Genomic DNA, 13,675 nt, shown 5'->3' with positions numbered 1-13,675 from the left:
GGGGGAGCGGAGATTAAAAAAGGAGCCACCCGCTTGTACTCACCCGGCGTCGTTGCAGGTGCTCGGTGTCGGGTCAGGCGGCGCTCCGGGTCTTCGGCGGCACTTTGACGTCTGGTCCTTCACTCGCTCTGGTCTTTGGTGGCACTGAAGGACCCCCCATTGCTGAAATGTGAATTTCTAACAAAAAGGAAGCTTTGAACAAGGACTAATGACCCCCACTCTGTTTGGATGAACCAGAGAGACTTATTACAAGCTAGCAGATTTAACATTGCTGCTATTATTCTGAACTACAGACTCAGAAATCAGGTGTAATGTATATAATTCCTTTAACCTTTTAATAACTCCCTTATTTTTTTTTTATTAATAAACCTTTAGCTTTTATCACTAAAAAGTATCTGGCACTTGGTAAGATCTAAAGTATATATATATTGACCTGGGAGAGTGGCTGATCCTTTAGGATTAAAAGAACCTTATGTCTGATGAATCTGGTTTTCAGTAACCTCTCATCATAAAGACCAGATGTCTGGGTGGTGATAGGGGCTGGAATGCCTAAGAGGACTGTTTTTGGCATCTTGTTAACCAGTGTGGTGATACAGGAGCTGTCATAAATATAAAGGGAAGGGTAAACCCCTTTAAAATCCCTCCTGGCCAGAGGAAAAACTCCTCTCACCTGTAAAGGGTTAAGAAGCTAAAGGTAACCTCGCTGGCACCTGACCAAAATGACCAATGAGGAGACAAGATACTTTCAAAAGCTGGGAGGAGGGAGAGAAACAAAGGGTCTGGGTCTCTCTCTGTTGGTATGCTGCTTTGTCGGGGATAGAACAGGAATGGAGTCTTAGAACTTTAGTAAGTAATCTAGCTAGGTATGTGTTAGATTATGATTTCTTTAAATGGCTGAGAAAAGAATTGTGCTGAATAGAATGACTATCCCTGTCTGTGTGTCTTTTTTGTAACTTAAGGTTTTGCCTAGAGGGATTCTCTATGTTTTGAATCTAATTACCCTGTAAGGTACCTACCATCCTGATTTTACAGGGGTGATTCCTTTACTCCTATTTACTTCTATTTCTATTAAAAGTCTTCTTCTAAGAAAACTGAATGCTTTTTCATTGTTCTCAGATCCAAGGGTTTGGGTCTGTGGTCACCTATGCAAATTGGTGAGGATTTTTACCAAACCTTTCCCAGGAAGTGGGGTGCAAGGGTTGGGAGGATTTGGGGGGGGAAAGTCGTGTCCAAACTACGTTTCCCAGTAAACCCAGTTAGAGTTTGGTGGTGGCAGTGGTTATTCCAAGGACAAAAGATAAAATTAATTCGTACCTTGGGGAAGTTTTAACCTAAGCTGGTAAAAAAGTAAGCTTAGGAGGTTTTCATGCAGGTCCCCACATCTGTACCCTAGAGTTCAGAGTGGGGGAGGAACCTTGACAGGAGCTGACTTTTATTCCTGGCTTGGTGAACTCGAATGTTAGAAAAATCACCAGTTTTTGGGATGTGACTGCCCTGTTTTTATTAGTCTGTCCTGAATTTAGCATTCTCAGCTTCCATACCAGGCACAATCACAGTAACAGTAACTTCAATGACAAAAACAACTTTTTTTCCCCCCTATTACTCTTCACAATGACTAGGCCTTCCCAGCTGGGACAGAGAGAGCTGGATTCTATTGCAGTTCAAGCCTCATCAATAGAATCATTTATTAGGAGCCAGTTAAGGGACCAAATTTAGCTCTAAGTTACACCCATATAACCCTTCTGAAGGCAAGGAGGGGCATAAGGTGCAAGTGAGGGTGTAACAGGTGCCTTTCCCCTTTAAGAGCTAGCCAACCCTATTTAATTAGCCATGCCTCACCACAGGTGAACTGGGTGTAGGACTTAAAGGGAGAAACCCCAGTAGTTAGAAGCTGGGATGGAGGATTTGCTGACCCCCAAATGTCAGTCTAGAAACTGAAGTCAACAAGAGAGGGAGACTGGATACAAAATAGCAAAAAAAAAAAAAAAAAAAAGAGTAGAAGCGGAATCAGATAATATAAAGAAAAAAGCAGAGCTGTGGAAGGAAATCAACCAAAAATGTTATAATTGTAAGATCCCTAGCCAAAGAAATAAGATTAGGTGACACTAACCCTGTGAAAGTAGCTGACTGGATTTTAAAAAAAAAAATAGCAGAGGGAATATAATAAAATAATAAGGCTGCCAGATGAGGGTCTTTTAGTTGAATGTAAGACATGAACAGCAAGCTGATAAATGGCTAAAAACAAATGCTCTGGGAAAATTAAAATAAATCGCCAGCTACCAAGGTATTTGAGTGAAACAAGGGGTGGGGGTAATATACGAGTGCCATTAGAACTGACCATGATCAAAAGCACAGGAGAAGATAGCGTTAGTAAGTGAGCGACTAATTAGTAAGCAAGGAGGAGAAAGCAAGCCATCAGCAGCAGTGCTGATTACATTTAAGGGAGAGACCATACCTGAGGAAGTAACCCTAGGGTTTCAGACATATGACTTGATTCTGAATATCCCTCCATCCTAAGGTGTTGTAAGTGCCAATGGTATGGGCATGTAGCAACTGTTTGTTAAAGGGAAATGAGATGCAGTAAATGCTGGGGAGGGCATTCCAACAAAAATTGTATAGGAGGGACAGAGGTGAAATGTAGTAACTGAAGTGGTAATCAGTCTGGCAAAAAGAAGGTGTATTGCAGCAAGACAAGCTAAAGAGATACAAAAATTGTTAATAGCATATCTTTGCAGAAGCTGAAAGGACACTCTCCAAGCATCAGATGGACAAGGAAGTGAAAATCAGCATAGGAAAAGGAGAACTACAGACTCAGACTCATTCTATAAAGACTATGATAAATGCTGCAGAAGGAATAGACAACGATATACTAGTAGTTAAAAATATGTATTGCATTGATGATAGAGGTAATAAATTGTACCTCACAAGCAAGGAAAAAAATCAGAAAAAAATATTATAGCAAGGACAGCAGAAAAATACTTGCATGTTAGAAATTTGTCATTGGATCATGTTCATTTGTCTTTTAATGAGGTTAATGGTGAAATATGACTAGTATGGAGATCACAGTCTTTTGCTGGAATGCAGAGTTTGACAGCACATGGTCAAGAACTGAAAGAAAATATCCTGTAGATGAAAACTAAGCCTGATATCATAGATATCCAGAGAACATGGTTGGTTAAAAAGCTCTTTTAAAATGTCAGGGTATATTACCTTTAGGCAAGACCAAAAACTAGGAAGAGGAGGAGGGATTTGTACTTTCATAAGGGAAAGATTAAACTACTTAACAGGAGAGAATGAAGAGGTAAGCCTAGAAAATATTGTTGAAATCTCAAAGCAGATGAGAGAAATATTTCTTCAAGGATTTATAATATCTATAACCTGTGTGGAAAATTACAAAGCTCAGAGCTGCAAGAAACAGTGAAGAATGGTAAAAGACCATATATTATATACAGTGACCTAAATAGTCAAAATAAATTGTGGGGGAGTAAGACAATTGATAAAAATGGCACATGGTTAGAAAAGTTTATTGATGTAAACAATCTAGTAGTTTTAAGCAATGGATTTATTCATCAGATGGTAGCTTTTCCTGTCTAGACCTGGGAATTAACACAGCAGATATTTCAAGTAAGTGCAACTGGGAAATATATAAGGAAAAAGGAATGATGAGTAATCATTTAATTATACTTAGTTTTCAAGGACAAGGTAAATCTGAAAGTAATAGACAATTACCCACTAGGAATTTTAAGAAAGCTAATTGGAAGCCATTGTAGCCAACTAGGCTGTGGGCAGTCAGGCGTAGTGATGGAAAAGTTTAGTCTGTTAGATCTTGGTCCAGAGTGGACAGAGTCTAGAAAATGAGCCAAGGTTTAGTACCAAAGGAACAGAAGCCAAAGGCCAGAGCCAGGGGATAAGTCAGAGTCATAAGCCAAAGATCAGTAACAAAGAGAAGTCTGGGGCATCAGAGCTCTGATAAGAGTGAGAAGACCTGGGAGTTGATCCCAAGAGGGGCAAACACTTTTTTTAATGTTAACTTCAGCCTGTCATAGAAGGTACAGTTTATTTGGGGACTTTCTATGCCCCAGAAGGGATAGAACTTTTAAGCCACCTGGCTGAAGATCAAGGCCATGAAAGACCCAGATGGAGATGAACAACAAGAGGAGGCTACCAAGGGAGAGATCTAGCTACCCTGCAGCCAGACATGGGGGGGAAGCAGCTGTTGAGTTGCTTTTGTGGATGTGGGCCTTGCTTGAGATGGGCTTAATGTGAAGACAGTAAAGTTGCACCAGTGTGCCTGAGAGCATAACTTGTCTTACAGAATCTTTATTACTGGTGAGGCTCAAATTGGAAAGAATCTAAACTAATTTTCATATCTGAGTCTGAATTTGCAGGTCCAGCAGTTAGAAAGCCACCTATTCTACTATAAATTGAGCACATTTGATCTGCAAGTTATTTAGATACAAAAAAGATGGACCCCCATCTAAGGTCTAGACCATTGGACTGGGAGACGGGACATCTAGGTTCTGTTGATAGTTCTGCCATTAAACCACTATGTCATCTTGAGCAAGTCACTTTATCTCTTTGTGCTTCTGTTTTTCATCCCACACTTTCTCTGTTTTATTTAGCTTGTAAGTTTTTCAGGGAAGAGATTGTCTCTTGTTATGTTTGCATAGTACCCAGCACAATAAGGCTTCAATCAGGGTTGGGGCCTCAGGTACTCCGGTAATACAATAATAGGCCATACAGACATTTTTTACAGACTTATATTTTGGAATATAACCATACCTTAAATAATTTCTTAATAGCTTAGAATGGACCTCATGGAAAATTGCTATAGGAAAATCATCTTAATGGATCGACATACACAAACATGTTTTAATTAATAGCTAAGGCAAATCAAGTGTGATCAAGTCATGATGATAATATTGTTTCCATTATCACTTACATTATCAATTTAAATAAGAAACATTTCTATGTTGTGCTTTAGTTTCTGAAACTTTATAGAAATATCTGCTATAATCCAGGGAATACTAAAAGCAGAAGAAATATTGTTCACTATTGTCATTTCAGCCACAAGTTATTGACTAAATGAATTATGTTGTTCCAACCAAGCTGCTGTCAATCCATAACAGACTACAGGCCATTAAAGACTACAGGCTATTGGTCTGACAAAGCAGAGTAGTTTGCTATCACTGTTGAAGATGACTTTTTTATTTTTTATACTAATTAGTATTACTATGAGACCTGAGAAATTGAAACATTGAAGCCATAGAATACATCTGCTAGTTTCAGCATGTTACAATCTATCAAGATTTATAGCTTCTTATATTGGCACCCATCACCTCTAAACTACTTTCAAAGCGCAATAGTAATAAGCGAAATCTTAGTAGTAGTTGTATTACAAAAGTGCCTCATAGCCCTAACTGAGATCAGGGTCCCATTGTACTAGACACTGTACACAGATTTTATGTTACTGTATGTTCAGGCTACAGCTTTTCAAAAACTTTAAAATTTTTAATCAGAATTTTTCAAAAACATTGAAAATTGGTCAAGACATTTTTTAAAATCTATTATATTGACTGGCTCCAGACAACACAGGAAAAAAGAAAGGAAAGGCTATTTAATCCATTTTTCAGATAAGAAAATGAGGCACAAGGAGATTAAATGACTTGTCAAAGACCATGCAGGATATCTGTTGCAAAGCTGGGAATTAAAACCAGATCTCCTGAGTCCCAATCCCGTGCCTCAACCACAAGACTATCCTTCAGATCTCTGCTGTCTCTACAGTGGGAAATAAGCTATTCTGATAGTTTAAATGGGGTGTATGGTAAAGACGAGGCCTAAAAATATTATCTTTTAAAAAACTTAAAAGGAAGAGTAGCTAAAAGGCAGGTCAAAACCTGTGTCAGATATTACTGCCATCAGATATTGTTGAGGTTAAGAATTTTAAAGGCAGATATCCACTGTTTGAGGTTCTAATTCTAGGTTTGACATAATTTTTAAATGTTTAGGTTTATTGTAATAAGAATAAAATGAAATGCAGTAAAGGGAAGTGAAACTGGCTAACACCCAATAGTACATTGAACATTTCATATTCCATTTTTGAAAACAAATTAATTTCTATTTCAATGCTAAGTGTAGCCATTCTGCTTTGAAAAGGGATTCAACATTAAATGTAAACACTGGATAAGGGCTTGTAAAATCCCAGATTGCCTTTTTAAAGTTCTATTTTTAAAATGCTTTCAAGTCTGTTCATGGCAAAAATGTTCCTAATTAATAAGAATGGCCATTCCAAGACCACCCATATGGATTACCTTAAGAAAATGCCTATTTAATTGAAAACAAACCTGCTTAACTACAGCTCAATACATGATTTAAAGTTAAGAACCCCTTTATTTCATAAAGCTGGAAAACTATATATAGCACACTTTTGTAGCTTAACCTCCCAGCAGTAGAGTCTTGATACAATCTGACAGTTTTACTTTTCACTTTCTATTCTTAAAATTTGATCTGAATTCCTGGACAACTTCAAGGCTCAAGAAACAGATTCCTCTTTCTTGGTAGCAGGGTTGACTGTAAACAAAGTTATTTAGGGCTGGTTAGCTTGGACACCATAATCTGTCAGGGAAAGGTTGACTGGAAATCAGAGATTTCTTCTTGAACAGTCAATTAGTGAAAGTGTTGCATCCCACAAAAGTTAACACTTTTAACATCTTAGTTGTTTTCTATATGAAAAAGGCTAGTTGAAAGTTTTCTTTAAAAACTATGACATCATTCACAGTTGAGCTTTATTTTTATTGATTCACTCCAAGAATTAATGTATATTTTTGTTGCTGTGCATAACAAGGAATGAAAAGAACAGACAGAGGTAAAGGGCTGAAGAATTATGATGTTCACATCCTAATCTAGTACTCTATCAATCTTCTAGACCTCAACACTTCATTGTCTTCTCAATAATTCTAAAATCAAATATCTGTCTTCTATATGCAGTCACACATGTTAAAAATATCAGCCACTTTTTAACAGTTACCCAGTGAAATGTCATGTCCAACTGCAAAGATAAAATGAAGATCCCACTTGTTGACAGGTTTAATAAACTCATCTTAAATATGGAAGTATGGAAAAGTATCAATAGAAAATAAGCAGTATTGTCTCCTTTCCACAACCCTACAGCAGAAATTTCTATTACACTTAATAGTCTGTCTCCATTATAGCCCATTTTTGTCAGTGATGGGCCCACTCCTCTCCTTCCCTCTTCTTTTTAGGCCTTGTTTTTAATCAAAAATTAAATATAGATAATAAATGCATCTATTACAAAAAAAGTAGGCAATACAGCCAATATTTTAAAATACTTTTACTGGGGTACCAGCTCTATAAGTTCCAGAGCTGTAAGACCTATAGGGATTTGAACTCTCTGCTCCCTCTTGAGGGGAAAAGCCAGCTCTCATCAGCCTCACTGACATAAATTAAAATGTTGCTTACCAATAATTCCAAATAGTGTTGTTGATTTAGTTGAAATTTGTGTTCTGATTGTATTAATGATGATATATTATAATCTATGACTGCACTCATGAAAAGATAAATGAATCATGCAGGATATGACCGAGAGTAAGTGTGTCACCCTGACTTGTCAGGTAGTGGAGTGTGGTTTAGGAATGGATTGGTTTAGGAATGGATAAGAAGAGCAGCTAAAAGAATTTGTCCTGGAGACCAGACAATCTGTCCAAGGGTCCTGTTTTGCTCTGGGGAACCACCTGGAGATTCAGAACCCTGTGTGGAGTGATTCTGTAGGACTGGGCTACCAACAGCACACAGCTGACTTCACAGTGAGAATCTGACCAGAGTAGCAGCAGAGCAGAATTGTACTTCATAGTGAGGGCAGACTGGATTAGTAGTAGCGATGACAGCAGAGAGCAGACTTGGCAGAATTACACCACATAGCTGCATGTTGGAGTAGGACTTGATGGCCTATGTGTCTCTGGACTGGAGCCAACAGGCAGAAAAAAGTCAACCATTGACATCCCCTCTGGTTATCACTGAGTCTACGTGCACCTGTGATTGGCGTTTATGTGGTGGGGAAAGCTTTGGGACTCAACCAGCTAGACAAATGCTATATTTACAGGCCGGCAAACCTAACTTCAGTACCAGGCAAATTGGTTGAAACTATAGCAAACAGAATCATCAGACACGCTGATGAACACAGTATATTGGGGAAGAGTTAACAGTTTTTGTAAAGAGAAATCATCCCTCACCAACTATTATAATTCTTTGAGGGGGTCAACAAGCATGTGGACAAGGATGATACAGGGGATATAGTGTACTTGGATTTTCAGAAAGCCTTTGACAAGGTCCCACACCAAAGTCCCCTAAGCAAAATAAGCAGTTGTGGGATAAGAGGGAAGGTCCTCTCATGGATCAGTAGTGGGTTACAAGATGGGAAACAAAAAGGTAGGAATAAACAGTTTTCACAGTTATATAAAAAGTTGTTTGGAATGAAAGGTTTCACTTGTTCATTTTGAAAGGCATAAAAATAGGATGTTTTCAAAAAAATTCTGAAGAAAACTTCATTGATACAATTGTACACACACAAACATTGATTTTGTTGAAACATTTTCTGATAGAAAATTGTTTTGATGGAAATTTTCTGACCAGCTCTAGTCAAGGTCCTCAACTGAAAATGCCCTTTTCCCAGTTCCCAGTGACTGAAATTCAGGAAAGTCTTGCAAAATTGCTTCCGGTGATCTCAGTTGTTATAACAGTACAGAGAGAGGAAGTCTGTCGGGGTATATCTACACTAGGATGTTATAGCTCCACCGGAGGCAGCAACAACGTAGGCTGAGTTTGGACCGGAATCAGGAATGTTTACTCCTATGTTCTACATCCTTATAGATCCTGCTGCTAGAGCTAAAATAATGATAGACACCAGACCTGTCTGTCCATTAATAGAAGATAAAATCCAATAAAACAAATGCAGTCTCCATCCTACACCAAGCTGAAGGCCATGAATGGGGCCAAGTATGTCAAAGAACTCCAAATAGCACCACGGCTGTTTTGCCAAAATGGAAAATTAGAGGGAAGGCAGTATTTGGTGACATCATTAGCGCTAAGACATAGCTGTTTGAACATGAGCTTACAAGGATTTTAAGGGGAAATGATTTCTTGTCCAGCCCAAAGGAGACATTAAAACAATTAATCAGAAATGAGCCCAATAAAATCCCAGTTTGATTTTTTCAGCTATGAAGGGAAGAGGTTCCTCTCACAGGTTACTCCACCATCTCCAGAATCTCACTTAGTGGAACTGGTTGAAACTCAAACAGATAAGAAAAATCAAACTTCTGCTTTGTGTCCAAACGTCAAGAATTATAACATTCAAAAACCAGTTGGAGAACACTTCAATCTCTTTGGTCACTCTATTACAGACCTAAAAGTGGCAATTCTGTAACAAAAAAACTTCAGAAACAGACTCCAACGAGAGACTGCTGAATTGGAATTAATTTGCAAACTGGACACCATTAACTTAGGCTTGAATAAAGACTGGGAGTGGATGTGTCATTACACAACGTAAAACTATTTCCCCATGTTTATTTCGCCCCCCCCCCCCCACTGTTCCTCAGACGTTCTTGTCAACTGCTGGAAATGGCCCACCTTGATTATCAATACAAAAGGTTTTTTTTCCCCTTTCCTGCTGGTAATAGCTCACCTTTCCTGATCACTCTCCTTACCGTGTGTATGGTAACACCCATTCTTTCATGTTCTCTGTATATATAAAATCTCCCCACTGTATTTTCCACTGCATGCATCCGATGAAGTGAGCTGTAGCTCACGAAAGCTTACGCTCAAATAAATTTGTTAGTTGCTAAGGTGCCACAAGTCCTCCTTTTCTTTTTATAATATCCTGTAACTTAGGCCATCGAAAAAACGATCCACTGGTTGTTCAGACCTCTTCTGTAGAGGATCAGTTGGCTTCATCAGTTTCCATACAGCGACCACTGAAATAGGTCCTCTGCTGTAACTCCTGATTTCAAACTGGAGGAAGTAATGGCATGACAAGTGTGTAATACTGGCAACCCCAATCTCTGATCCATAGCCAAAAAGCAAGATTCCCACTATGTGTGGTGGAGCCAGAAATCACTCCCACAGTTTTCATAAATTCATAATTCAATTGCTTATTGTCATAGCCATGGCTATCTGGTAAACAATACTTCATCTCAATAAGAGTTGATTTGTTAAATAAAATTTACTATTAAAACCACCTTTTATCAGAACATTAGTTGGCACAGATATCATAATTATTCAAGTATTAAACATGAAGCTTTCCTTACTTCAGTGCATGAAGGTAACTGATCAACAGCAAAGATCTTATGAGTCCAGAAATTGTATAACTCACTTTCCAGTGATTAGTTTGTCAAAACTACAAGATATATGGATATACTTCCTTTAACCTGTCAAAAGGATATAGTGCATCCCCAAAGTCCCCATCAAGGCTGATGTAGCAGAAAATCCCCAACTATTGATTAGATTCAGGCATTCATTTTAATCTGAAGATGTACTTTAGGTACATCAATAGGTCAAATAGACTATCAGCACAGCCCAATAATACTGAAGTACTGAGTCAGCATGTTAAGATGCCCTTGAGTAGCTCATATTAATTTCTCCTAGGATAGCTTTTTAAAGAGGAAATGAGGATTATTATAAATGTAGAATATTAGATTGAGGTTGTGCTCCTTCAACAGCATCATTCTCACTTTTTATTGAGACCAAAATTTATTTGATTAATGGACCCAGGTAGGTATTTTAAGTCATTATAGTATTATCTTCATTATGTCTGAAGCCAAAAGTCATTCATGTGTAAACAATTTCAGATATGTAGTACGAAGGGGACAAAAAGAAACCACGCACAATACCCAAATTAAAAAGGGATTTAGCTAAACCTACTGTCATCTCTGTCAAGAAAGGCTTAAAGGCTAAGATAGAAAAAAAATAATCAAACTGCATTCCCTGAAGTAGTTATATAAATAAGACACTTTGGAGTATGTTAGTCTGGAAAGCAGAAAAACCTTTAGAAGCAAGCATTTTTCCATGATGGAATACTGTACCTATTTAAAGAAACAGATGTTTTAGACAAATGACTTTGGAAAATGCAGTACGTTTGACCATGTATCTTTAGATCATAAGGGCTGTAGTTACTCCTTTTTATTGCTATTAATAAAAACATTTTTACACTTTATGACTATGGTTCAGCTTTTGAACAAGATGGTATGCATATGTATGAGCTTTTCATTTTACTTAGGATTGATTAACACGATGCCTAACAGCCTCCTACAGGTTTTGCTCCATGCAGTTAATAAAAACTTTTAAAAAATTGGTAAAAAAAGAAAGTATTTATACACATTACACCACATTCTTAAATTTAACCAATCTTTTAAAATACTCATAAGTAAATGCCAGAATGTCAGTAATGTTCCTTTTTAAGAAAACCATCATTTCCAGTTCTGTATATAAGTACCTGAGTAGGTTACTCAATCAGGAGATAGTGATACTCAAAAAATACTGAAACAATTTTCATCTATGATTTAGTTTTACAGCACAACTATAAAAAGTATGCTGAAGTTATTTTACTTGCATGGATTATAAATGGCACATATATATTTAGAAACAAATAAAGTCTGCATACCTGCAAGTTTATTTCCAATGGGTGTGTTCCATTATTTCCCCAGTTTGATAATATAGGATGATGTGCATCAGAATAAGACAGTTTATATGTGCATATTAATAAAAAAAATACCAATTTACTTCCCTCTCACAATATCATCCATATTAGTAACAAAGTCACATACCCATTGTCCTGGATAAGAAGGAAGGACAATACACAATGGATGTGGTTTAACTAGGCCACAACATTTTTTAACTTAATTCATCTGGGGACTATCCTATCAATAACTTGTACAGTGCAGGTTCTTTCCTTCCTGTTAGAGAGCTACCATCAACACCCATTCTTAGGACTCCATGGCCATTCCCTCATATGAGGGTAAAGGTGTGAAAAAGGGGGGTATTTCCTCTCTACCAGATGTTAGGGGAAAGCATCCCTTAAGGAATCTGGGAAATGAGGGTGGGGTTCCTATGTCCACATCCAGCTCCAGTTTATCAGGGAACCAGACTCGCTATAGAATAAATACTTACACTGGACACCAACACATCAGTGACAATATGAACTTTATCTCCTGTTCTACCCACCAGGTCCCTAGGCTGCTTTTGGAAAGGAAAAACAACAAAACAAAAACCCCACCCTGCCCCAGCCAATCTGGCTGTGAGGGAAAATTTCCTCCCCAGTCCCAAAAAGTGACTGACACAATGTCCACAGCCTGTTCTATTCTAATCCCAGAGTGGGTGGGTAGGACCTGCTGGTCTGGCATGTAATGGAACACAGATCATGGCAAAAGGTTTTTATGCCTTCCCCTCTGTGCATGGGCGTGAACGGGATTCCACAGATTCCTGCCTCTCTCCCTGCCCGTCCCCCCCCCCCTCCACTCACTCAGCTATTCCCCCTCACAAATCATTCACAATGCAGGTAAAAGGGGGGAAATATTCCATAAAGGGATAACAATCCTTTTACCCCTAAGTGTCCAGACAACAGCCCCTACCCTTAATGTGTGGGCCTGGTTTCTTTATATCTTCAGAAATTTCTCTTTAGGCATTTGATTGAAATGATTAAGATGCTCCTCTTTTTCCTTTTGAGTAATACTCAACCAGAGCTGTCCATAACGACACATTCTTAACAGGTGCATCCACTATGATAACAAAATGACAGGTGCTGCTTCAATTGAAGTCAATGAGAGTCTTGCCAGTAACTTCAGTGGTAAGAGAACTGCGCCTTCATTGTGCATTTTTGACACGGGAATCATGAGTTTGATGTTTTTCTTGTATATTCAAGTTTTTTTTTCAAGTATATGCATCTATCCAATGCTCTACAAATACCTTATTTTAAATATACAAGACAAAATCCATTACAGTACTGGGTTCTCTGTCTCCAATTACACAATTCAGCAATTAGTATTTAACTTCATGGCTCTGTGTGTGTGTGTGTGTAAGAGAGAGATCATCCTTCTGGTGGTTTCTTTAGATGTATAGAATCCATGGCTGAGTGTATAAATCAGGCCTCATTACATGTTATTGTCATCCTCTCCTCATTCCAGTTTAAAGATAACATATGTCCTTCTTAATGATCCTGGTTTGTGTCACAAGTGTCTTTTCTTCCCTTTGTATCATGGCTATAGTATCAAAGTTATTACCTGAATACCAATAAATTGATGCAGAAAAAAAATTATTCATTCACCTTGAACAAATTTTTTAAGCTTCTGATATTTCTGACAATTTCATCTTAATTTTGAAGACTCAGGAGTTCCAGATAAGCTTCCAAACTTTTAGGTGTGTATTTGAACTGAACCCACCCATACATAACTGCAAAAATATTTAACTAATCCCAAAACAGACATTTTTTTAAACATTCAACTTATTTTTGTGCTTTTGGTATCAAGCAGGGAGAGAGCATCTTTTCTTGGTGAGTCCCAGAGTCTGAGTATCTAAATACCTATCAATAGTAGAATATGCTAATTCAAAGGAAAATGCTGGCCCTTACGCTTGCCCTAGGTTGCCAAGGTTCAACAAATACTTAATGAAT

Source organism: Natator depressus, chromosome 1 (assembly GCF_965152275.1).
Source record: "Natator depressus isolate rNatDep1 chromosome 1, rNatDep2.hap1, whole genome shotgun sequence".
In the NCBI taxonomy this organism is placed as follows: Eukaryota; Metazoa; Chordata; order Testudines; family Cheloniidae; genus Natator; species Natator depressus.
Note: the sequence above shows the minus strand (reverse complement) of the source record.